Source organism: Osmerus mordax, chromosome 22, assembly GCF_038355195.1.
Source record: "Osmerus mordax isolate fOsmMor3 chromosome 22, fOsmMor3.pri, whole genome shotgun sequence".
Taxonomy (NCBI): Eukaryota; Metazoa; Chordata; class Actinopteri; order Osmeriformes; family Osmeridae; genus Osmerus; species Osmerus mordax.
This window is the reverse complement of record NC_090071.1, coordinates 3,899,887-3,924,720: the sequence shown is the minus strand read 5'-3', so window position 1 is coordinate 3,924,720 and position 24,834 is coordinate 3,899,887.

Here is a 24,834-nt window from a genome sequence, read left to right as displayed (position 1 = left end):
ATCTGATCCCCTTCCCTCCTCCCTCCTCCCTCCTCCTCCATCTCCTTCTCATTAGGTCTTATCTCTGGGTCTGCGTTCATTGGCTTTTATCTTTCTAATTATGTTGCTACACACCTTTACGGAAGCCACCGGGGCCGGCTGGTTAGTAAAAGGGAGGGATCACCTCCCCAGACACTGCCCCCCTCCCTCCCTTCCTCCCTCATTCCCTCCCTCCCCTCCCTCTCCCACTAAACTCCCACCCTCTCACCCGTTTCTGCCTTTTCAATGCTCAAAATGTCACCTTTGTGTCCGGGGGCCCTCTGTGTGGCGTAGCGTCTTCTCCACAGCGCCGGGCGCGGAGATAGGACTCCCCAGACTCCTCTGTGTCTCCCCCTCACACACACACACACACACACACCGAGGGAGGAGGGCTCTCACACAGCCCCCTAGGACCTTCCAACCCCCTCACCCGCCAAACCACCTCACCATCGCCCTCTCACCCAAACACACCACCTCACTATCCTATCAATAACTCTGGGTGGGTACAGGCATCTGTCTCTCCATGTTTCTCTTTCTCTCTCTATGAAGCACATTTGAATACTGGCAGAACGCTTTTGAGACTTTTTTTTGACAAGGATCTTTGTTCAGTCTGTTTAAAGAGACAGGGAAGCTGGGACAGAGAGAGGGGAATATGTGCAAGAAATGGCCCGGGCCAGAATCGAACCCCGTCCCCTGCGTTCATGCCTTGGCAGCCATAGAGGTACACCCTCTAACCCGGTGAGGCACCAAGGCGCCCTGGAGGACATGTTTGTAAAAGTGTGACTCAGTTTGACCTTTGGAAGGCTGACATCTGACAGGCTGCATGTTGTACACAGGTGTCCAACTGATACCATTTATATTTGACCAATCAACATATCAACCAAGACCTAAGTCTTCAAGCTTGACGGTGGCGCATCAGAAGGGGGGATGTTCAAGAATATAATCTCTGTCGCCCAGCCTGTCTAAACCCTCTGGCTCCAGGATGTCCACCGGGCCAGTGTGGCAACACTGCTAGCCCCACACCCCTGCAGGAGGTCAGGGAGACTGACTCAGTGTCAGAATCTCGGCCGTAAACAGGTACGCTTTGTTGCTCTCAGCAAATAGTACACATACATACACCAACACACACACTTGCACACAGCTTACACAACACACAGCACACACTCTCACAAACACACAAACACATATATTTATAGTACAAACACACACACAGGACAAAGGTCATTATTTGGATCATCTTCAACAGTAAACAGGACATGTAAGGGCCACAGACCACAGCTGGCGTTGGTAGAAGCCTCTTAAACCCCCTGTACAACTAAGATAGGCTCTTCCAGATCCCCTGTCTGCCCACAACACCACCCCAGGACAACTGTGCTCCGCCCAGAAAACCCATGGGTGGTAAATTAAAGTATTTCGACTCCAATAAAAAAAGGTTCCAAATAGAAATCCAAAAGTAGAATTAGAAATAATTTGAAATAAATCAAATGTATTTTTTGCTGTGCTGATCGGAACCCTACTTGATTCCCATGGTTCTGAGTTGGGTTCTGTTTAGGGTTCTATGATTCTATTTTGCGATGGAAACAGTGTGTCAGGCAGAGCTCCGTCTGCGCTCCGCGTAAGTCTGGACGCGCTGCGCTTTTTCGCTGCCGAACCCCCAAGGCTGCAGTTCAGGGTTAAACGGTTGTAAATGGAGCTGGCTGGAACCATGGAGGGAAGGGGGTGAGGGGTGGGGGAGATAACCCTTGGCTTGAACCTGAGCAGTTGTGGGGCCGCCCTGCAATGGTGTAATGACTAGGTATCTCTGACAGACCTTGCACCCGGACGCATACAATATGAGGCTTTAATGAACGTAATCTCCACCATCACCGCATCTCCAACAAAATTGGTTTTTCTAAGGATTATGGGCTTAAAGCGATGTTAAATCCTTTAAAGCGCTCCAAATACCCAAATATTCATTACGCCTGACACAAAAGGTAGACAAGGAGGGGCTGTGATAATGGGACTCACCTGCTAATCATTTCCACAAGGACCTCATGATCTTACAAGCCACTGGTCATCATCACACACAGCCTTTCTCTCTCATCATCACACTGGTCATTTGCATAAGATAAGAAGGTTGAAACACAACAGGGGAAAATTTATGTATGAATGGGATTGTTTTTTTTGATCCGGTCTGCGTTGTCCCATGGTCCCAGTGTTGGAGAGTCATCCCCCTTCAAGCTGAAAGCAGCGATGCTTCTCTTGTCAATGGTCTACAATGAGGCTCCTATCTTCCCCATGCAAAGCCTAATGATTTCCTGATGCCAGAGGGGCTGGTGAGAGGCCTGGCTCCCATAGATATTTTCGGACTGAATAATAAATCAATAGTTGAGCGCCATCGCAACGAGCAGACAGCAAAGTCTTTCCACAGGGTCCTCCCGTGGAAAAGCTGTCCTTTAAAAGTTAGCACAAGGAGAAATTAATTGAAGGTGATTGAGTGCGCTTCTCGCCATGCCCTTTTTACACTCAGCAGGTGGTGACTTGTTCTTTGACAGCTAGAGAGAGATTGTCTTACATCCCAGGACTGGTGTTTGGAGTGGAGTGTGTATCCACATGTGTGCATGTGTGTGTGTATGTCTTTGTGCAACAGTGTGTGTACATGTTTTTGTACATGTGTTGGTACAAGTGTGTGCGTGTGTGTGTGTGTGTGTGTGTGTGTGCAGGTGTGATTGTGTGTGTAGTAGTTTGGAGGGAGTGCGAGTTGGCTTAACAAGAAGGGAATTGATGTTGTTTTGGGCGGAACGTCATTTTGATGGTTGCCAACTGCTTTTGACATTCAATTCCACAAAATATTGTGGTGGACTCTAAAGGTCAACTCCAAGGGCAAGATCCCTGGAGACCAAGCATGAGAATCCCTAGGTGGGTTTGCACCGATTCCTTCACTGTTCAAACACCTTAAAGACAAATGCCCAAAGAGCTGTTTAGCTGTCCACATGTCACTCCATAGATTTTGGTTATACTTATGTTTAAAATAAGCAGACACTGTTTCCATGGCATAATAAATCAACTGTGCATCAAACTTCAAATATACTATGACTCCATGGTTATCTTGGAGAATTAATAAAAGAGAATTAATCCAATTAAAAACAGCAATCGAAATGTGCTGTTTTGTGTGCTTCAACGAGCTACAACGTGTAATTTCACCAAAAAAACAAGTCCATTGTTCGACTGATGAGCCAAGCCCTTCACTTAATGCTGAGTGCCTCTGTCCCTTACTGTGGACAGTGTCCTCACTGATCCTCAGAGATTCGTCCTCTCAGCGGAACAGAGACAGAGAGCTGAGGTCTCACAGACTCGTCTGGGAGGCTGGCGTGCTCTCAGTCCCTTGTGGAGCGGTCATCTACAAGCTGGTGGGAGGGTGGGGGGTGAGAGAACCCATCGTGACCATTTACCCAAACAGTTACGCAACCTCACCTCTCTCTCTCTTCTCTCTTTTCCTCTATCTTTCTCTCGCTCGCTCTCTCTCTTTCTCTCTCGCTCTCTCTCTCTATCGTTCTTTATCTTTGTCTCTCTCTCTGCTCTATCTTTCCGTGTCTAAATGTCTCTCTCTCTTTCTCCCTCCCCATGTTCTGTATGATTAGCTGTCATAGTCAAAGGTCAAGACGTACGACCCCTTCACACTGCCAGAGAGAGTGAGTAAATCCTCCCCTCCACCCCATCCCTGCATCCACCCCATCCCACTCCTTCTCCCTCCCTCCTTCTCTTGTTTCCAACCAAGGCCTTGTTAAGTCAGTAATGAGCCACATTAGCAGATCTATCGATCAATGGTATTTCTATTCACGGTAGCCCCTGGTTACCCAGGGCCAACGCTAGAGATAGTGATTGTGTGTGTACGTGTGCGTGCATATGTGTGTTTGTGTGTGTGAGTGGTGTGCGGGGGTGGTAGTCTTAACGGCAAGGCAGATGATCAAGTCACTGATGATGCTGACCTGTCAATCCTAGTCGGAACCCTTATTAAGTTCCTGCTCAGGTAGTGAACACTGGGGCTGACGTCTCCTGGGACATCTGTCTCTCAAGTGAACTATTTCCACGTCGCGAAAGATGCCAGGAGACAGGAGCCTGCTTCAGCACAATGAAGTTTTCATCGTTAAAACTTGTCAACTAAATAATTGAATGATCCACATCTTAAGCGGACAACAAACCAAGGCATTCCTGTAAACTCGGTTTCCAAACTTTAAAATATGTGAGTGTTTCTCCATTCAAGTGCTGAATGGTGTTGCATTGATATGCACAATCATTTTCAAGGATACAATGTCTGAGACAGAGCTGATGTGAATGGTCCCAGATGAAATATTGACCTGTGAAAAGTGTTAAGCATCCATTTTATACAAAGTAGAAATATATTCATAGTTTTCCTTTTTTTGCAGTCGAGAGCACAGGCCACATATTATGAATTGGGATTTTGAAGTTTCTTTTGGAACCACTCTCTCTCTCTCTCTCTCTCTCTCTCTCAGTTTATGGTTTACATTATCTTCAGGTCTTGGTGGGGATGTTTGAAGTCTCTTAGAGGGTCTTCAAACTAGACCTCCATCACTGAAGCATCACAGGGGTTGTGAGAATGTCAACACTGCAAATCACCTTCTAATAGCATTTCCATATGCCTTCAGACAGATCTTCCTCGCTTTCAAGATGAGAATACATTTGCTGTCCGTATAGATAGATTTCTCCTTGTGTCTTTACAGTGGGTTCAATCTTGAAGCATCCATTGTGGGTACAAATAAATCTCATCTGTATATAGAGGTTTGTACTGAATTGTAATTTTGGCTCATATTTGAGTTGGCATTACCTTTAAAGGATTGCTCACACAATTGGACATTTCTATTTTATCAAGATACTATTAAAAGCTGATTACTACACCAGGGTTTTTTGCAAAAGCATTGTAATTTTCAAAATATATAAACCAAAATGTAATTTCTGTTATATTTCTGGTTATTTCTTAGTTATTTTATATCATTCAATGCCTATTGAGAAGAACACATTTTGAAGCAAAAGCAATTAAACAACAATTCTTTAACAAAAGGGATGATGAACGACATACAGCCTTTAAAAAAAAGATATCTTCACTTTAATCCTGCGTTTAGTTGTCTGTCTTGTTCCAAGCTGCTCGGATTCTGCGGGCTGAACAATATTGTTCTCCACTAAAGGTTTGCATCTGCTGGTTTGATAATCCAGTGATTTTGGTGTCTGCAGGGATTCAGCAGGCAAACATGCAACAACACTCAGCTCCTTGGACTGTGACGCCAGCCATTGTTCCTCCAAACAAAGTCTTCACTTTGATGTGTGCTGCTTGGTTAACTGAGAGAACTTTTTCAATCTGTGTTGGCCCCTCTTGTAACCCAAAGTCTGTTTGAGAAGCGAACGGACAAAGTACAGCAGTGTGTGTGTGTGTTTGTGTAGGTGTGTGTGTTTGTGTGTATGTGTGTGTGTAGGTGCGTGTGTGTGAGTGTGTGTGTGTGTGGGGGGGGAGGGGGGAGGGTTAGTATGGCCTCAGGCAAAATAATCTGGTAAATAAAGAAAGGGAACCATCACCATGTCCTACCCAATTGGGTACAATTTTTTTTTTTTTTATGTTCAGAAGCATTATGCTAGGGATATGCCTCTTCTTTGACTTTGATTGACTGCAGAAATATATTCATGTGTTCAAAACAAATCCACACGTTCAATTACAACTGACAGGGACATGTCAGACTACACATATCACTGACCCCACAGGCCTCAGTCCCTTTTACTGCTTGTTCTGCCAGCAGTTTTGTATCATATTGTATGTAGCATGCTGCATTTGAGAGGGACAATCAGATTTCTGTTCCTCTAATACATCCCATTAAAACCCTTTAAAGGGTTAAGCCTGGATAGTGCTTTGTTATTGTCCTGTTGCCTGGACGACATGGTGTTTTGACTCATGCTAAAGGGCTTGAGTGGCAGTTGCACCATGCCAATGTGCTGGTCACAAAAGGTGACAGAGCGAAGGGGAGACAGGCTTTATATTGAGGTTGAGCTACTTAACCTGTGCCTGATTTTAATTTCATTCCATCATACACACACACCCCCCCCACACACACACACACACACACACACACACAAACACCTAACTACAACAGTTTCAACAAATTTACTTTCAAATTATCCCTTTCTATTAATTAGACATGTAATGTATATATTCCATTATATTTTGAAGTAATTTAGATAGGCCTATTTTTATACTTAGATACTGAAATGTAAACTTTCATTCTTGTAAGCCTATCAGATAAAAAAATTATATTTTTACTGTCCAATTTTTCCATTCATTTAAGTAATTACAGTGTGTGTTTTTTAAATATGTCTATAGCTACTGGATCACGAGAGACAACGCAAAATTGTTTCAAGTAATTAAGCCTAAATGTTAATTGAAAAATGTAGTATTTACTGGCTACTACAATATCCCGAAGTAGCTACTTCTGACATTGCTTTTACTATAGACCTAAAGCAAATTATTACGTGTTATAAAATAGCTACATTACTCTTACTGTACATGTCTGATATAGCCTAATTATAAATAAATAAATAAATAAATAAAGCACGGCATTAAAATAAATAAATAAACATGTATTTGTACTATTTTGGGGCCGAATTCTTTTTGTTGCCATTTTACGACAGTGACATAACGCAAAGGGATGTAGGCTATAGCCTATCTATAGGCTACACACATAACATTTCATTTCTCACCGTTGAAATGTCTGCATAACGTAGGCTAAAGCTATTTAAATAAATAAAAATTATCTTTATGTTTGTATTATCAAAGCAGCCTACGAGAATATTAAATTAAATGAACAGTAACGGCATCTTAAACATCGATTGATCTGTTCATCAATGCGCCTGATAAGATGAACGGACGATATGAAGAACACTATCTAGGTGCTTATTTATAATTCATGATTGTTATATTATGAATATAATATTAATTGTTTATTCTTTTAGCAGTGTATGGTTGATGTTATGCCGTCCACTCACAAGGCTGAGTATTGCCTATAATGCGCCAAACCGAACGGGTAACCGTTTCAAGCGGTGCACTGGCCAGATTGTATAAACCTGTGGTTTTGTGCCCCCTTCTGGCTATTCAGAAATAAGAATCTACATTTTAATGCAAAACTAATGATAACGCAAATATAACTCGACAATCAGATTAACATGAAAGGTGGTCTAATCATTGTACATGTGTAGGCTATAGCAGGGAAGGCCAATAGGTCGCTCGCTTACAATTGACTTGGCTTTATCGATTGTTATGTCGTAAAATATGTATATATATATATATATATATATATATATATATATATATATATATATATATATATATATATATATGAATATGCCAATTAATATAACTTAAATATAACAATTTCAAAAAGTCTTTGTCTACTGCTTTTCGTCAAATACGCTTAAAAGAGAGATATTTTGGTTTAATCTCTACGATTTGTATGTGTCTCGGGGTTGGCTCTTTTATAAACCAGTAAGGTAGCCTAAATACTCTTTGACTTCCAAGGTAACCTACAGATTTTTCAGCGACCGAAGACTATTTCAAAGTGGCATTTTAATTAAGGCACACTGCAAAGGCAGCCACATCAAATCTATCTCACAGTTTAGGTCTCTCTCACGCCCAACGCCATTTAACGGGAGCGTGAGAGACTTGTGGTGCACGAGGCCTCTCTCTGATAACGATTGCAGCCTCCTCGACACCCTAATAGAATGCCTCTTCCCTACGAGTGCAATTGAGCTGGGCACTGAAGCAAAAATCATTAGGTAAGCAAGATAATCAGAACCAAATCAGCCATTATCCCTCGCGCATCTGTGTACTCTGCTCACTGACAAGCTACCGGTCTCTCAAGGATCCTCTCACATTACTCTCTCTTCTCCCTCTCTCTCTCTCCCTCAACTCCATATCTTCTCAGCAGAGCCTGTCACACCCTCCCTGCATTAATTTTCGCGCGTAAAAGAGATGCTGACATTGCAGCCGCTTAATCTAGGGATGAATATGACCCTCTGAGGGTCTCGAGGCTACTGGGGCTATAGAACTATGTTATCACCGCTATTAGGGGGCTTTAAACAGTAGCTAGGAGAGAGGAGACACCGGCGAAATTGGAAGCTTATTGTGATTGATGGGTTCCTATTAGACTCTGTGTGTTATCTCTGCGGATGGGGAGACCGGGCACTGAGTTGTAACACAACAGATTACCTGAACCTCGAGTCTCCCGAAGGATGTTTAAATAAAACATGGAGAACCTTTACCGAAATGCTCATTTTTGCTCCGGGCCACTCAAACCATTTCACGTCATGTGCAATTTGCCAGACCTCTCCACTCTATAAAGTGACACAGAATTCATATTTTCAATTCATTTCCTTTGTCTTTTCTTTTTTTTTGCAGAAGGAGTAGCGTATTTTGTCTTAGATTCAAGAGGCACTGCCAACAGAAATTGTATTAGAGTTCCAAGGTGCTCGTCTCAGATTTTTTTCCCTCTCTTCCCTTTTTCTGTGCTCAGTGCCAAAATGATTGATTGTGACCAGCAAACTGGGTGTCCAGCATTACCCAACAAATGACTTTGGCCCATACTGGCAGACCTTGGCCAGACAGAAATCAATATTTCACCATTAAAATCTATCAACGAAGAGTTAAAGCTCCAGCTGTCCTGGCCGCCTTTTTCGCGCGGTTCGAACATTAAACCCGACACTTGTAGTACATGAGTAATCAATATATAGTAGTTCACAGATCATTTGTGGTCACCTCGTGGCGGTGATGGATGCGTTGAGTAGTTGTGATTCATTTTGTCACCCCATTAAACCGGATTCTGTCGGCTTCTCCCTTGATTTCATTTAAAGGATCGTTCTCTACACTTCAGAAGAGGCAAAATGGGTGAGAGGTGACTGGGCTGAAAGCAGTGCACGCTTTTCAATTTCCCTATTTCAATAAGACGGGTTATAGAGATTTTGTGTTCTATAGAGGGTGAAAGTCCCATAGAGGTAGGACAAACATGCTTTATAACGGCAGCCACTCTCTGCATGACACATGCTCAAAGTGTGAAGTGACCTATGGAAATACATGTAGGTACTTATGAAACCACTCTTGCTGTGTGTGTGTGTGTGCCTCTGTGTGTGTGGGTGGCTGTGGGTGTGTTTGTGGTGTGTGTACGTGTGTACAAAACCCATTCTATTGGATAGTGAAAACATTATTCCACAGTATAACAGCATGGAGTGTAGGTAAAGAGATCACATTATAGTATTTTGTGTTCACAGACTAAGATCTGCAATTCCTCATGATTGCTAATGTCCAATTATTGGTCCGCTGACATCTTAACAATCTTTCAGTGGAATTTATTAACAGTAACGTGTTGGTGAATTAAAACAAGTGTTGACGAAGAGTATGGAGTTCTGTAAAAAACTCACAGACTTTTTGAGTCTCATTTGAGTCAAGGATAGCCCCTGCCCAACTGCCTGCCTGCCTGCATATCTGCCTGCCTGCCTGCCTGCCTGCCTGCCTGTCTGTCTGTCTGTCTGTCTGTCTGTCTGTCTGTCTGTCTGTCTGCCTGTTTTTCTACCTGCCTGCCTGTCTGTCTGCCTGTCTTCCAGTCTCCCTGTCTCCCTGTCTGCCTGTCTTCCAGTCTCCCTGTCTGTCTGCATGTTTTTCTCCCTGCCTGTTTGCCTGTCTGTCTGTCTCCTTTCTTGTCTCCAGTGTTGGACATGGGCCCAGCAACACACTGCGTAAGCTCAGGGCTCACTGGCGCAGATACAACAACCAGCTGCTGGAGCTGTTGTCCTCCCAGCCCGCCCCATGTGCTGGCCTCACCTGCCGTTGGGAGGATTATGAGGTACAACCCTTATTAAAAATGGATTTGTTTACTCTCCCGCCTGCACACACGCCAGCCCATATGACTGTTCCTGGGCCCACGCCCTGCACTTAACTGAAACCGTTATACACACACACACACAACACATAACATACACACCTCTCTCTATTACCCACAAAACACACACACAAATCCCACACACGTCTCTCTCTCTCTCTCTCACACACACCCACACACAAATACACACGTCTCTCTCACACACACACACTGTATACACACACATTCCACATATTTTCTCAGGAACACAAAGGTCTGTAATTATGTTCCATAATCGCAGGATAAAAATATACCATCCTGCACTGTGTCTGCTGTTGCTGTTGTCTAAATAGATGCTAATAAATACAACAGGCTGCTTCATGACAGCAGAACATGTAATAGCTTTATGGATCTGATCTAAAATGGAAAGCTACATGGTCCTGCTGTACGCAGGCTAATGAATGCTTACACCAACAGACAACAACAACATCAAGTACATTGCTATTTCAGCCCAAACTGTCCAGTTCTCAACTATACATCAGAAATGATCTTACAGGTTGTCAAGATGATTCATTTAAATTAATTCAAGTGATTTATTAATAATATGCGGGTGTTTTGTTTTTTTAAACGTTGAATAAAATGTCATAAGAGGTTGTTGTATTTGCTGCTCATAATAACGACTTCACCCTCCCCCCCCAAAAATAATAATAATTACAAATATCCTTGAAAACTTTCCACATTATCTGCTTTTTTAGAAGTGGAAAAGGATGAGATAGGATTATCCCATTTAGAGAGAGGGCCTTAATGGGGATTATTCATCTTAATTGCTTGTCGTGACTGCAGCCAAGAAGAGGCAGGTAGCATTAATCTACATTAGGATGGCTGGCAGGCCATGGTAGAGTTTCTGCTGAATCATACTCATCTGGACTGCATGTTAGTTAGGCGATAATATTGAACCTGGATAAAGGCTTGGGAAGGCTTGGGACTTAATCCTTTCTCCAAGAGAGGAAGAGAGGAATATTCTTACGGACCTTCAGTGTGCTCTAGGAATTATCTTTATTTAATTGACTGTTGGAGCTCGGACCCTATGACATTTACATTTACATTTACATTTAGTCATTTAGCAGACGCTCTTATCCAGAGCGACTTACAGTAAGTACAGGGACATTCCCCCGAGGCAAGTAGGGTGAAGTGCCTTGCCCAAGGACACAACGTCAGTTGGCATGACCGGGAATCGAACTGGCAACCTTCGGATTACTAGCCCGATTCCCTCACCGCTCAGCCACCTGACCCCCCCTATGAAATGTTATGATAGTTTTCTGTTGTGTCTGTGTGACTGCATGTCTGGTACGTGTAATGAATACACTGGCTTCAGAAAGCATATGGATCCCTTCATTTAGTACATTTTATTGGGTTAATTGTAAATAGATAAAATTGACAAAGTGAAAACATGTTTTAGGAATGTTTGCAAATTCATGAAAATCACAAACTGAAACATAAATATACACACAGACACACACACATATATATATACATATGAATACACATAGTGTGTGTGCATGTGTGTGTGTGCGTGCATTTGTGTGTGTGTGTGCGTGCATGTGTGTGTGTGTGTGCATGTGTGTGCGTGCATGTGTGCGTGTGCGTGTGCGTGTGCGTGTGCGTGTGCGTGTGCGTGTGCGTGTGCGTGTGTGTGTGTGTGTGTGTGTGTGTGTGTGTGTGTGTGTGTGAAAGGTGCATCAGCCCGGTAGAGGTGTTATCTCTCTGTGAACCGGGGCTTGGTGTGCCAGCAGGGATGGAGAGATAAGGTCACAGAGACAAAATATTAACGTAATTAAAACTAAGCCACTTACCTTACATCCTATCAGGCACCTCTGAATCTGGGATTTCCATAATTTACAGAGCCAATGTCAAAGAGCAAAACCTGCCACCGTGCAGAAATGTGCCTTGGATCAACAAAAGAGCCAAAGGCACAATGTCTCACAGAGAGAGGGGGGGGGAAGAGGGAGAAAGAGAGGGGGATAGGGAGGAGGGAGAGACAGGGAGAGAGAGAGAGAGAGAGAGAGAGAGAGAGAGAGAGAGAGAGAGAGAGAGAGAGAGAGAGAGAGAGAGAGAGAGAGAGAGAGAGGGAGAGAGAGGAGGATAGGGAGGAGGGAGAGAGAGGGAGAGGCACATTGTGGTTGCATGTTGTCTCTCTGATCTGACTGTGTAAGGTGCTACCTTTGTTCACTTAGAGAACTGACTGGAACATTTCATGCTTGGTAGAGTGCCACTGACAGAATGCTCCATCGCCGACCACAGACCCATAAAAAGTATTTTAGAGTGCTCTTCATGGTGTTGTCAGACAGGCATGGCCTGACTGTTGAATCGAACACACCCTTTGGTTACATCGTTCTGGGCGAGGGTCAATGTGCGAGGGAGCTGTGTAATGAAGGGCGGATTGCAAGCTGGGGGCTGGTAAGCACAAAGCATCATGGGAGCTGTAGTGGTGGGAGGTCTGGGGAGAGCGACGCTGGCATTCCTCAGACAAGTGTCTGGCACCTGCTGAAGCTTGCTGAGTAAACTGTGGAGTGGGATTAGGGAACGAAGAGACGCCTAATCCGCCGCCGTAAATCACCTGTCACATGCTGAACCCTGCTGCCGTGTTTAAAGGGGTTATTTCTGCTCCGTTCCATGAAGTGTGTTTTCTTTCTTTAGCCGACCAGCGGGACAGAGTGCTGTGGCTGTGGCTGTGGATTTGGTTGATTGTACTTTGACCCGTCCAGTCGGATCAGGGGAAGGGAACCCATGTCTCTGTGGAAGAGGGTGTCAGCGAGTGTGTTTAAGGGTGTCCGTTTGCGTGCGTGCATGTCACGTTAACTGGCGATTCCACAGCGAGTTCCACCGAGGGCTGCCAAGGGGCGGGGTGTGGTCAGACCCGGGCCAGCGACCGGGGCCCCGGCAGACAGACACGATGCTCGGAGTGGCAGGCTGGTGTGACGAGATGGGCTCCAGTGGTCTCTGACAGGTGCACATCTCAGAGGCCTGTTCTACGGTGGATCAGAGCACTCGGTCTCGCTCCACACCACCCTGACTCCCACAGGGCCCCTGAACCCCCACTCACACACACAGCCTCTATTGTTGCCCCCGCCCCATCGCCCCCCCCCCCCCCCCCCCCCTCCCAGAAAATCTGCAAATCGACGATGATTTACAAAGCTGTCTGGCAGCCCTCGCTCTGTAGGAGAGGCATGTTAATGGAGTTTTCAGCTCTTGCGTTTGTCTTGGTCCCTCTACATAAGGCTGCGGTGAGGAATATGATGTTACTGTGGTGAAGATCGATCAAGTGAGCTGATCTTAAAGAAGAGCACAGCATCTTCTCTCCGCAATACTTCTTCTAGTTCATGCAACCTTTCTCCAACCAGGCAGGATAGAAAGGGAATTATTTACAATGCTTGTTTTTTAAAGCCTATGTCAAATAATATATTTAATTTGTTATAATGAAATGCATAGTTTATTTACTTTAAGGGGTTATTTTGTGTCTACCTCACCTTTATAGTGTTTTTGTATTTTCAGCTCTCCATAGAGGTTTGACAGCCCTCTGTCTAAAGTATTAGTGTTAGTACGGATGTTAGTCTACAGTACTAGCAGAGCATGATTGTCCAAAACGCTGATGGAGAGCATCAGCAGTTTCCTCTCTAACTGCGTACTTCCTGTCCTGTCCAGGGTGTTTTCAGGGGCAGATTTACGGCGTCCTGCTGTGTCGCCACGTTGAGTCTCCATCACCGCTGTATTATGCTCTGCCATCGCAGCTGCCCCCGAACGCCGCCTTTGAGAAATCGACCATTTCACACCTCGTAAAGCATTTTGCTTCCAAAATATGCGAGCTCTGTTCAAGCCCCCGCGAGAACACATAATCCGTCGGATGCCGCTGCGAATCCAGGAGTCTACGAGGCGCAACGCACCGGTAAAATTAGAAAGCAGGTACACAGAAGAGCACACTCCTTTTAAGGCATCATTAAACGGCAGCGGCTTCACGAGTTTCCATAGAGTGACATTCAAAAGACACACGACATGGAAAGTGTCCCAAAACATAGAAATGTAATTAAAAGAGTTATCTGAAACCCCATAACCGCTGACGGAAAACCAAGCCTCTTCTGCTCTAAAGTGTTCTCAGTCCTCTGTGCTAGACGAATACAACCGGAACACAATAAGCGGTGTGTATTACACCCAAGCTATAAATGATAAACTGTTCAAGTGAATAATAGGAACAGGAATAAAATCCTAACTGTGGGAGAGATTTGCTTAATCCACCCTGATTTCTTTAAAGTCCACAGCTTAAGCCTATTAGGCCACAGAGTGTGCAGAGTGGTACAGTACGTGTAAGAGAGCGCTCATGAGAACCTGGTGAGGTATCACAGATTTCACAAACACACAAGGGAATCTACTGTAGTTACTCTGATGTAAAAAGAAAAAAAAGAAAAAAAAAGTGAGGTCAGACCTAGACTACACTAGAGAACATTCAACAGCTTTGCACAGCTTCCATGGAGGATTCAAAAAGTCGTGAAGTATTACTACGTGATTTCAATACGTCAAAATCGACCTACAGGTTGAATCGGGGGATCGCAGCTCTTCAAACAATGCTTCAGAGAGACGATCCCACCTCGAGGGCTTTCACCGCTTTTAGCGGTTCCATGAAAGACACGTGACGGATTAGCACTATTTTACGATGAGTCCGATTTTACAATACAGAAATCCTCATACAGTAACCAGGTTTTTTCTTTGCCTTATAATAACACCGATAGCGTGGTGTCGGTCCATAAATATTTGTAGGTCATATTTGTATAAAATACATACATGTACAAAATGTACCTATATACATGTGGGTGTGGGTGTATATATAGGCTATATATGTACATACACAACATCATACTATATATAGCATACTGAGTGTGTTATCTCTCTGCATAATGGCAGCATTGCTTGTAAATTAATTTGGTCCTGTCAGCAGCTCACCTCTCTTATCAGTTAATGTGAACCTATAGACTGAACCAGGGGTATTATCCCTTAGAGGAGGGGATGGGGGATGGGAGGAAGAGAGAGGGCGAGAGAGATAGATGAAGAAGGGGGAGAGAGAGAGGGAAAAGAGAGGGCGGAAGAGAGAGGGAAAAGGAATGGGTGGGGAAGGGGGGGGGGGTTGTGAGAGGGAGGGGGAGGTAAAGAAGGAAGAGAGGAGAGAGAGAAGAGAGAAGGGGAAAGAGAGGGATCCCTATTAGGTGTCAGAGGGGCTCCAGACGATAAGTGAATACGGCCTGGCACCCTATTCATCATCCCGCTCGGCCCAATATTGAGGGTCCTTCAGTTATCAGCACTATTTGTCCCAGTGTCACAACCTGGGTATAAATCTTGTGTTGAGGGCTCTCGTTAAAGCAAGCCCCCCACCCCCTCCTCCCCCCACCCACCCATTACCAGAGCACAGGGCCCCATTCCCTCCTCACGAACGGCCCGCCCTGACCCCTCACTTGTTTCTAATTAACCCTTCAACCTCTGCATGTAGGTTCAATTCCCCCACGACAATAAAAACGCTACTCCAGATCCCGGCTCATGATGACAAATTAGGACGGATGCTGAGACCCCCGTAAGGACGTGCCTCGCTGGGGATAATGCTAAGCCTGCCTCTAGAGTCAGCCTTAAGTGGATTATGTAGGTTCATACAGAGATTTGGACTTAATTAGTATATTAGTGTCGGTTATAATACAAATGTAAAGCAATGTTGCTGCATTGTCAGCCCACCTTTCAATTAATACAGTAATAATGCTGCAATTGCATTATGGTTCCTATTAAATTATAATTGTTGTATTAACATATAAGGCAACCCAGTTGTTATAGCGTATATACAGCATGATATAGTGTAATAGCATTGGATGTTTTTATAGGAATACTATGCACATTGCAATAAGCAACGTAAATGCAGGTCCATAAGTACTGCATGACTGAGAAAACACCAATCTCTACAAATCTCAGCGAAGCATCTCAGAGCAAATATCAGAGCAGGGCTCGTGTCTCCAGCATCTGCTCGGCTCTGCACAACATATGGGCATAGTCCTGTTGCTACACAGCATCTTGGGCTTTGTTCTTCAATTATACCTTTCCCTTTTACTTTTTTTTTCTTCCCCTCCATACAATTGGAAGTGGGAGCGCTAGCACAGGTTCCACCGAGGGAGAACAGATCAAGAAACAGCTCTAAGTGTGTGTGACAGGCTGCAGGGCCGGGCGGTGGTCGCGAAGGGGCAGTGGCAGAGCCGGGGAGGGGGGGAGGGGGGGGGGCAGCAGAGAGGAGGAGACAAGCTCAAATGAATAGAGAAATATGAGTAATAGCTTTGTATCTCCCAGAGCCTCTCGAGGGAAGCTAAATGTATGCATGAACCCGAACTGATCCATGCCATCTACCTTCCCGTACCCAAACACCAGGAAAATAGACTATTCGACGACGGCTATTTCTCTCAGTCAAGGTGTTTGGCTCCAAACTAACAGATATGACAGTGACCCAACTCTGTGGTCGTCGTACAAAGATGGTCTGTAATTGCCGTTTTGTTGTTTCACTATGAGCATTGTGGTTCTCTTCTCTTTGGGGATACATCTTTTTCGCCACAACATCAATTAATCCACATTAGTGGTAAAAGGCTTTGCTGGAAACACAACACTCCCTGTTTAAACAGTGGATGGGAAAAGCTCCTGGCAAAATATCCAAAAGGAAAACAATACAGGCTTTTAGAGGCTGTGTGAGAGAGGGGATAGTAAAGCATACATCATTCTTTGTGTTGCTTTCTGCCTGGGCCTCATATTGGCCAAGGATTTTCCTGCAGTCTCCAATCCACAAGCATTAGAGAGAGAGGTCACAATGCTGCATGCTGCTCTGTTTGTGTTTGCCCTCTAATGCAGGGTTTCAGCAACTGGAGCAAATCAAGGGAAATGAATAAACCAGTCAAGCCATAAATGTATAAAAAACGAGGCTGTTTGTTTTAGATGTGGAACCCTCTGTGCAGTACTACCACTCTGCTTCCCTCTCTAAGCCCCGGCAGTCTGGCGCCCCCAAGTGTCTGCGATTGAACACACCCTGCCCCGCGCTCTGCTGAAGGACAGACAAAGCAGGTGAGAGAATCCCATTTGCAGGAACAAAGAGAGCAAGAGAGCAAGAGAGAGAGAGAGAGAGAGAGCAAGAGAGAGAGAGAGAGAGAGAGAGAGAGAGAGAGAGAGAGAGAGAGAGAGAGAGAGAGAGAGAGAGAGAGAGAGAGAGAGCGAAAGAGAATTCTTTGAAATCACACACGCCTCCCAATATGCCTTTGTCTGATCCAGAGCTTGGGTCATTGGGGTGGTGAAGTCTCTGATCGTCCCGGGGTCCTCCACCCTGCCATGCCTGGCACCACTATGAGGGACAATGGCGGAGCCCTCATTCACCACATAATCTACACGCTAGCTCGTTTAGGACATACAGCACCATACAGCACCACGGAGGGCAATCATTGGTCAAAACGACCTCAAACTCTGCCATGGGAATAAATATATAGAGACAGCCGATGCCTGTGCAAACCGCTACAATAAGCCCCCTGGTGAAGGGAATACATCATGCTCCGGATGTTCTGCGCGCCTGCACCTTTAATGCTCTCTAATTGCATGAAGGAAGAAGAAAGCGCACTCTCGAGATGGACCGTTCTCATTGGCTGGCTCGTGGCGAGCCTTGGGTTGCTCCAAACTGTCAGTGTTAATCAAGTCTCATCTCTTAACACCGGCTCCAGCTATCAATGAGAGGGAGATTAAAATTCAGGGCGAAACAGATGATAAATCATTTGTACATAATTAGTGCACGGCAAGGTTACAGCTGACATGAATTTTTATCTTAATTACCGGGGAAATTTGTTCCATTAATTTAATTTGGCTTGCACGAACGAGTCGACACCTAACAAAGTTAATCTTACAGCTGTCAGCATGGTACAGTGGCGAGGCCGAGACTGGACTCTCCGGCTGCTTCATAGGCTGATCCTCCATAGAGGAGGGGGGTATTCAGAGATGACTCTAAACACAACAGACTCTGATTCACTGTGTGTGTGTGTTTGTTCTTTCATCCTCACCGTCGGGCTCTTTGTGTGTGTGTGTGTGTGTGTGTATGTATGGTTTGTGTTTCTTGTGTGTAATATTAAGTATTTAAGCTCATGTAGTCAGTGTTACAGAGAATGGCAGCATTTCAACGTTCACAGTTGCAATGTTACAAATATTGTTGTCATAGCTCACTGCCGCATGCTAGACTGTTAAATGAATTGTAGCCCAGGTTTGGAAACTGATGGATCAAATGCGACATTTTGCACTGGAGGGTAAACGAGCTCTGTTCTCCAGAAGCCAAGGAGGGTGACAGAGATGCAGAGTTCTTCCTCATTGTGACATCACACAGGGATGGTGACAGTGATGCAGAGTTCTTCCTCATTGTGACATCACACAGGGATGGTGACAGTGATGCAGAGTTCTTCCTCATTGTGACATCACACAGGGATGGTGACAGTGATGCAGAGCTCTTCCTCATTGTGACATCACACAGGGATGGTGACAGAGATGCAGAGTTCTTCCTCATTGTGACATCACACAGGGAGGGTGACAGAGAGGCAGAGTTCTTCCTCATTGTGACATCACATAGGGAGAGTGACAGAGAGGCAAAGTTCTTCCCCAGTGTGACATCACACATTGTCTGCTCATCCATTGGTCAGTGGACTGGAGAAGAGCAGTGCACAGGACTGTGACCATGGATATCTGGCTCACATATTCAGCCCTCCCATTCACCACTAGATTAGAAAGGTATAGATTTTAATGAGACTATATTATTATAAATACCTAATACATCACTACATGTTAGTACATTACTACAAGCTACTAAATTTCCACAAATGATTGCAATACTACAATAATATCACAAGTGATATCCTCAACAATGGAAAGCCTAAATCTAAAATAATTTTCTGCAGCAGAACAAAACACGCCCAATGTAATAAATTCCCACCATTAATTTTTTTCTTTCATTCTCCCACGAAAGATTTGGAGATGAATTTGTCATTCAGTCCACTGCACCGTTTAAGAAGCTCACAGCTGTACTGAGAGAAACTGGAGCATCACGTTGGATATTAAGCTGTGATAATTACCTGACCAGACCCTGATACCCAAGCTTTCCCCAATGGCAGGGCCAGAAAATGACTGAATCAAAAACAAAGGAGTCTAATCGAATTCACCTGCTCCTCAGTCCTTCAAACTGGCAACTCTATTATCTGCAGTGATTCACAGTCCATTATAGTCCCCCCCCCAAACCCCAACACCATCCCAACACCCCCATTCTAATAGAATGCCTATCCGTCCGTAATACAGACACGTCAGCCATTTGTCAGGTCCGTGGTTTCACCTCAACTCCAGCGTAGCCCTGGAGAGCACATCCGATTCTTACACTTCTCCCAATATAGCCAGCCTATTGGACACGAGACCAGACACTCACAGTATAGCCAGGCAATGTATAGAATATAGGAATATAGGAGATAGGAGTATAGGAGATGGCCCACTGATGGACTGTTTGGAAAACAGACAGTAAGTAGTCCAGAAGTGTGGATGAGCTAGTGAGAGGGATCTCATATCCATGTTCTGAAAAGGATGTTCCTGTTGTGATGTGATGATGACTGCTTAGCAACCGCCGCATTAGAACAGTACATTTTCATACAGTATTTTCTCTGCAGACTGACTTACTGGGCCCAGGTGGGTTGGGTGAAGGGAGCTCTTGGAGAGATGACTGGGTCAGGGGGCAAGGATGGGAGTACATCCCCACTCCAGCTCTGCTTCAGCGGGTAGCTGATGACCTCTGAGATGGGGAGAGGACATCATTATGTGGCTGCTGCCTCACTGTTCTGCTCCGGAAGAGGCAGGTGTAGGGTATCAAACTAGGCCAGGCTGGCTGGACAGACGCCCTACAGTCTGACACGACACGATTCTAGAAGTCTACTAAGATGGTACGCTTGTCCATCAGTCCATACAAAACAATGTCTGCAAACAAACACAGCGGTATTCACTTCCTCTGTGAGTGTACTGCTTTCTATATGTTCTGGTTTTATGTTGCTTTGGATTAAAGCAGAATCTGCAGAATTCATATAATATCCAATGTAAGCCAGTACAGGTAGCCCATTGTGCTGGTGAACTCTACTGCAACTGTGTTATGTTATACAGTAAGAAGCAAATGTGTTTTTATACCCTAGGAAGAACACGTGGGCACATATTATGCTTCCTGTCCTGCTTCTCATCACTTTAAAAACGTAGACAACAGCGCACCCAGGTGTTGACCACAGATGCCCTACGAAAACCGAAATACTTTGATTAGGATGCCACCTGCTGGTGAAAGAAAGTAGCCGCATGCAATGTGATCGCTACAATTCCACCGCCCATCTCTATTTGTCTGATAGGCCTTTAAAAAGTACACCATCACGTTTTAAACAGTACAACATCACGTTTATATTTTTGGCAAACTACTGAATGATAAATACTTTAAACGTGTTGAGCATTTATGATACATTGGCCAATTAAATCCCTGCCAGTACCTATAATCCGGTATTGTGCCAGCCAAATCTGCGGCCCAGGAGTTAAAGCAGCAGAAACACCCACCATTATAACTTCGTTTTAAAAGTCCCTCGTGCCACCATCGGTCATTAATCTACCAGTCTGTCTGAGGCGCAAGGGCACAGATGGCACCAGACTGAAGCTGTTTTTCAACAGGCATGGCTTGTTGTCACCAACCGGGTGTGAAGTTGTTTAAATCTGACTGGTCCTAGTCCTGGAGAGAACTTGATAAATTGGCTCTACAAGCTTTTATCTGAGCAGGCTGGCAAGGTTGGTAAGATACTGCAATAACATGGCAGTAGGCTAGTTAGCCGCTATACTGTCATCCAATGGAGAGACAGTTTAATCAAACTGAATGAACAGAGGAAGCCCATTTTCATCTACGGCTTTCGCTTTATGTCTAATCGTTGCAGAACGTTTCATATTACAGGGAATGGTAAAACAAATTGAAAAAGCATATTCCGAATCTTTGGCTTAAAAAAAAAGAATTTAGTCATTCATCGGTTCAAAATGACATGGCGTGATGTAGCTTGACATAACAGGTGCCCGACAAACGCACAAGCTATTCGAAGCAGCCGGGAACCCCCTCCGGCACATCCCACCCACCCTGAGCTCGTCTGCGGCCGGAGCAGCTGCTGCCTGAGCGGCCTGTAGGCCCAGATGTACCCTGGGAGGTATGAACGGATCGGGTCATGCTCTGGAATTTACTGCAAATCTCCCCCATTCTTCACTGCCACTAGTGCGCACAGACCTCCCCCGCCCCCACGGCCCTGAGCATGCCTGTGGCAGGGAGCGAGGGAATAGCGCACCACCAACCACGCTAGTTCTGATGGTCCTGTAGGCCTATCAGTCACATTTGGAGTGGGCCTAAATTTAATTGGTTATGTAAAGGATTAAGTATGTTTAGATAGTCCTCCATCTCACTCCTTTCGTTTCTCACGAATGAAAGATAAATTTCACACTAAAACAAGATTTAAATCCGTTTTAACCCAGTTCAGTCGTGCGTGCGTGTGTGTGTGTATGTGTGTGTGTGTGTGTGTGGGGGGGGGGGGGTTGACCTAAAGAGGGAAAACGTGAGTCTCCGGTAGGTGGGTGCAGGTGCAGCTGGAGAAGACGAGTGATTTGAAGCTAATGTATTGCAGATGTTCTCTCATATGGTTCCTCCGTCACAGAGGTAAGAGCGACGAGATATGCACCAGAGAAACGGAAACACAGTCACGAAAATGATGCACGATTTGTTATCAGGCCGATGTCTGGATGTCCCTTGACAGAAGGCTACGGGCGGTGGGTCCCAGGGACGGAATTCGCAATAAATCACGCTTTACTTTAATTGATTTAAGGCTTGATTTGGTTGAACAACTAACACAAGTTTGACAAGAGGGTCAGTTTGCTGTGATGACGACAGTTCGCGTCTGAGAGGATGGGATTATGTAATGGCACAAAGTCTGTACAATAACGGTCTTGGAGCATATGAAATGTTTGTTATTAGAATAACAATGTCGTGGTCGTGCACAGGTAAGCCTAGTTGAGTTTTTGACAGTTAACCACAAGATGGAGCTCTAGTTTCACTCATAAGTATCGATCCATGAGAAACTGTAATCTTGGAAGGTTCAGAGGAACTACAGGTTCCTATGGAATCCCACCGGCACACCGGATGGCGCGATTGTAAACACAATGCAAGGGGATAATTCTGCAGGATTAGAACTCCAACGACACCAAAAATCACACCAACCATATTCTGAAATATCAGTAAATTAGAGTAATTGCAGAATTAGTTAACTAATATCACAGCTAGCCCTCATGAAGAGGTGTTTCTCGCTTCACAGCATGGGGCCTCATTTACATGTACATCCCCACCAGATTCATGAGTGCTTACAACTACAAAAATTAGAACTGTTGATATTATTTTTTAAAGATGGAACTCCCATAAATAATTTCTGGCTATGACATCACAACACTCCTAATTCAAGTCAGAACAAGAAATCATATCCAGGGGGGATTATCTCATTTGAATCTTGATATTTCTCAACATTAGATTTGGCATCAATAGGAGAGTTTTCTCTGTGTTGTTACAGTGTTGCCAACCAGTTTGCTGTTGCTAGGGCCTCGACTGAAACATCAAAGTCTTTTTTTTCCCCCAGTCACAAAATTTGCTTTGAAAAATTTGTCCTGCCGATATTCTGTTCTGTGCCGTAGGCTATGTGGCCACAAGAAAGGCTAGTATTGTACACTAAATCAGTAAGCATAGTTGCACTATATCATGTATATTTCCTACACATTGTGTATTTCGTCCATGGCTATTTCATGACATGTATAAACATATGGGACTATTCAGGCCTGGGGCCACAGCCATAGCCACTTGTGTGGAGACACGTCGTGTATAACTATTTTCTCCGTTGTCTCACAGTACTGTTGTATACAACACACAGAGAAAGGCGGTGGGGGAAAGATGACAGAAAACAGTAAAGTTTGGTGAGTGGACAACAGATTGATAAACGTACCCCCTGGCCTTGTAAAGGCTAAAGCGTCCAGGACAGCTAATTAGTGTTAGCACATAGTTTCTGTGGTAGCCTAGTATAAGGTTGCTTCCTTCCCATCTTACAAATCAGGTAAATATGGAAACGGAAGGTTAAAAAAACAATACCCACTCAAACGTCAAGCAGTCGGCTATAGTGGGTTATGATGGTTGAAACACGCGGTTGACTGCTTTAGACTTCTTTGTGATCTACGTGCCCATGCTACCTCTGGCTTGCGTGGGTCAGATTGCTTATCGTAAAGCTAAGAGCACGTAGTTTCAGTAGAGCTGGATGTTCACATCTCGCATCATGGTATCAGCAAGGTTGGAATTGTATTGGTTTCCAGGCTACTGAGAGTAACCCTCTTTGTCAAAGTGATGAATGACCTACTCACATCAACGCTTTTGAAAACGCAGCAGCAATAGCTGAAATCCCCAAGCCATGAATAATAAATTGCAAAGCCATCACAGGTGAATCCATGGAGGTACAAAGGAATCTCCCACTGGAGATGTTGCCTCCTGACAAGTTCTTTCATTAACCACCTCAAGGTTCTCCGCTAGAATACTTCTGAGAGCTTATGCGAAACATTCAAAGAAGATATAGAGTTTGAGCTGGCAAAAAATATAGTATATTTTTATAGAAATATATAGAACATATGTGATCTGAATTATCGCCTTGACTCGTTAGCTATGTGTGTCTACCGAAGGCGCTCAGGACAAAGGTTTTTTTTAATTGATTCCGATCTGACACTAATTAAGTTAGGATAGACTGGGAACAGGTGGAACTCTGTCGTCACCAGTTACAGCAGCATCTCCAGGATATGGCCCCAGTGGAGATATCCCGCCAAACAGTGTTACCTTCACCTGCCTACCTGCTCCTAGAAGGACCCGTTTAGGAAATCATTCAGACTGTCCTTACACAAACACATTTGAAACACATTCACATATGAAACACATACACATTCACATATGAAATGTTCACACACGCATTCATACTACTGAAAACTCACACCTTTCCTTTCACTTCACGTGTGAAAAACAAAGTTTCGAAAGGTTTAAAATTATTTTCGAAAACTAGTTTGCATCACTGATGAGTAGGACTCTACTATACTTTACTGTGCTCTAGCCTAGAGTATGTTCTCTGCTCTAGGCTTCTCTGTTCTCCTCTCCTTTCCTCCTCTCTCCTTCAAAAAAAAGGTTTTGAAAGGTTGAAAAAAATATTAGAAATAAAAGTTTATATCATTGATGAACTTGATGTAACACTGCTAATGGGCATACAATGTATGCTTATCTCTGCGGTACCTGCCTGTCCTAGAAATTGAATGTCACAATCGCATTCTATCAACGGAACGTTTCTGTGACATTCTAACAATATAATGGCACCAATTGTCACAGTGGCATTCCATTATTATAATGTCACATTTTGAACAATCAATTAAACAGTGGAATGTTACTGTAACATTCCAACAACGGAATGTTACTGGAACTTTTACTGGAATGTTCGACCTCTACTTCGTTAGTTGTGAGTACACCCCCTACTTCACCTACGCACATAGTGAAGATAAAGCCAGTAGGACTACAGGAGGTCTCGGAAACATCCATTCATTATAGTCTGAGCAGGTGGTCTCAGCACAGAAATGAATCAATACTTTGACCTTTTCCTCTGAATAATGTTGTTGGTGCATATTCCGACTAAACACAGGATTAACTTTGCACATCCCAAGAAAGATGCATGTACTGTGGAGAGAAGAAAATATTAAGAATTATGTATTTTGTAATATTTATTATTCAAATATCCAACAG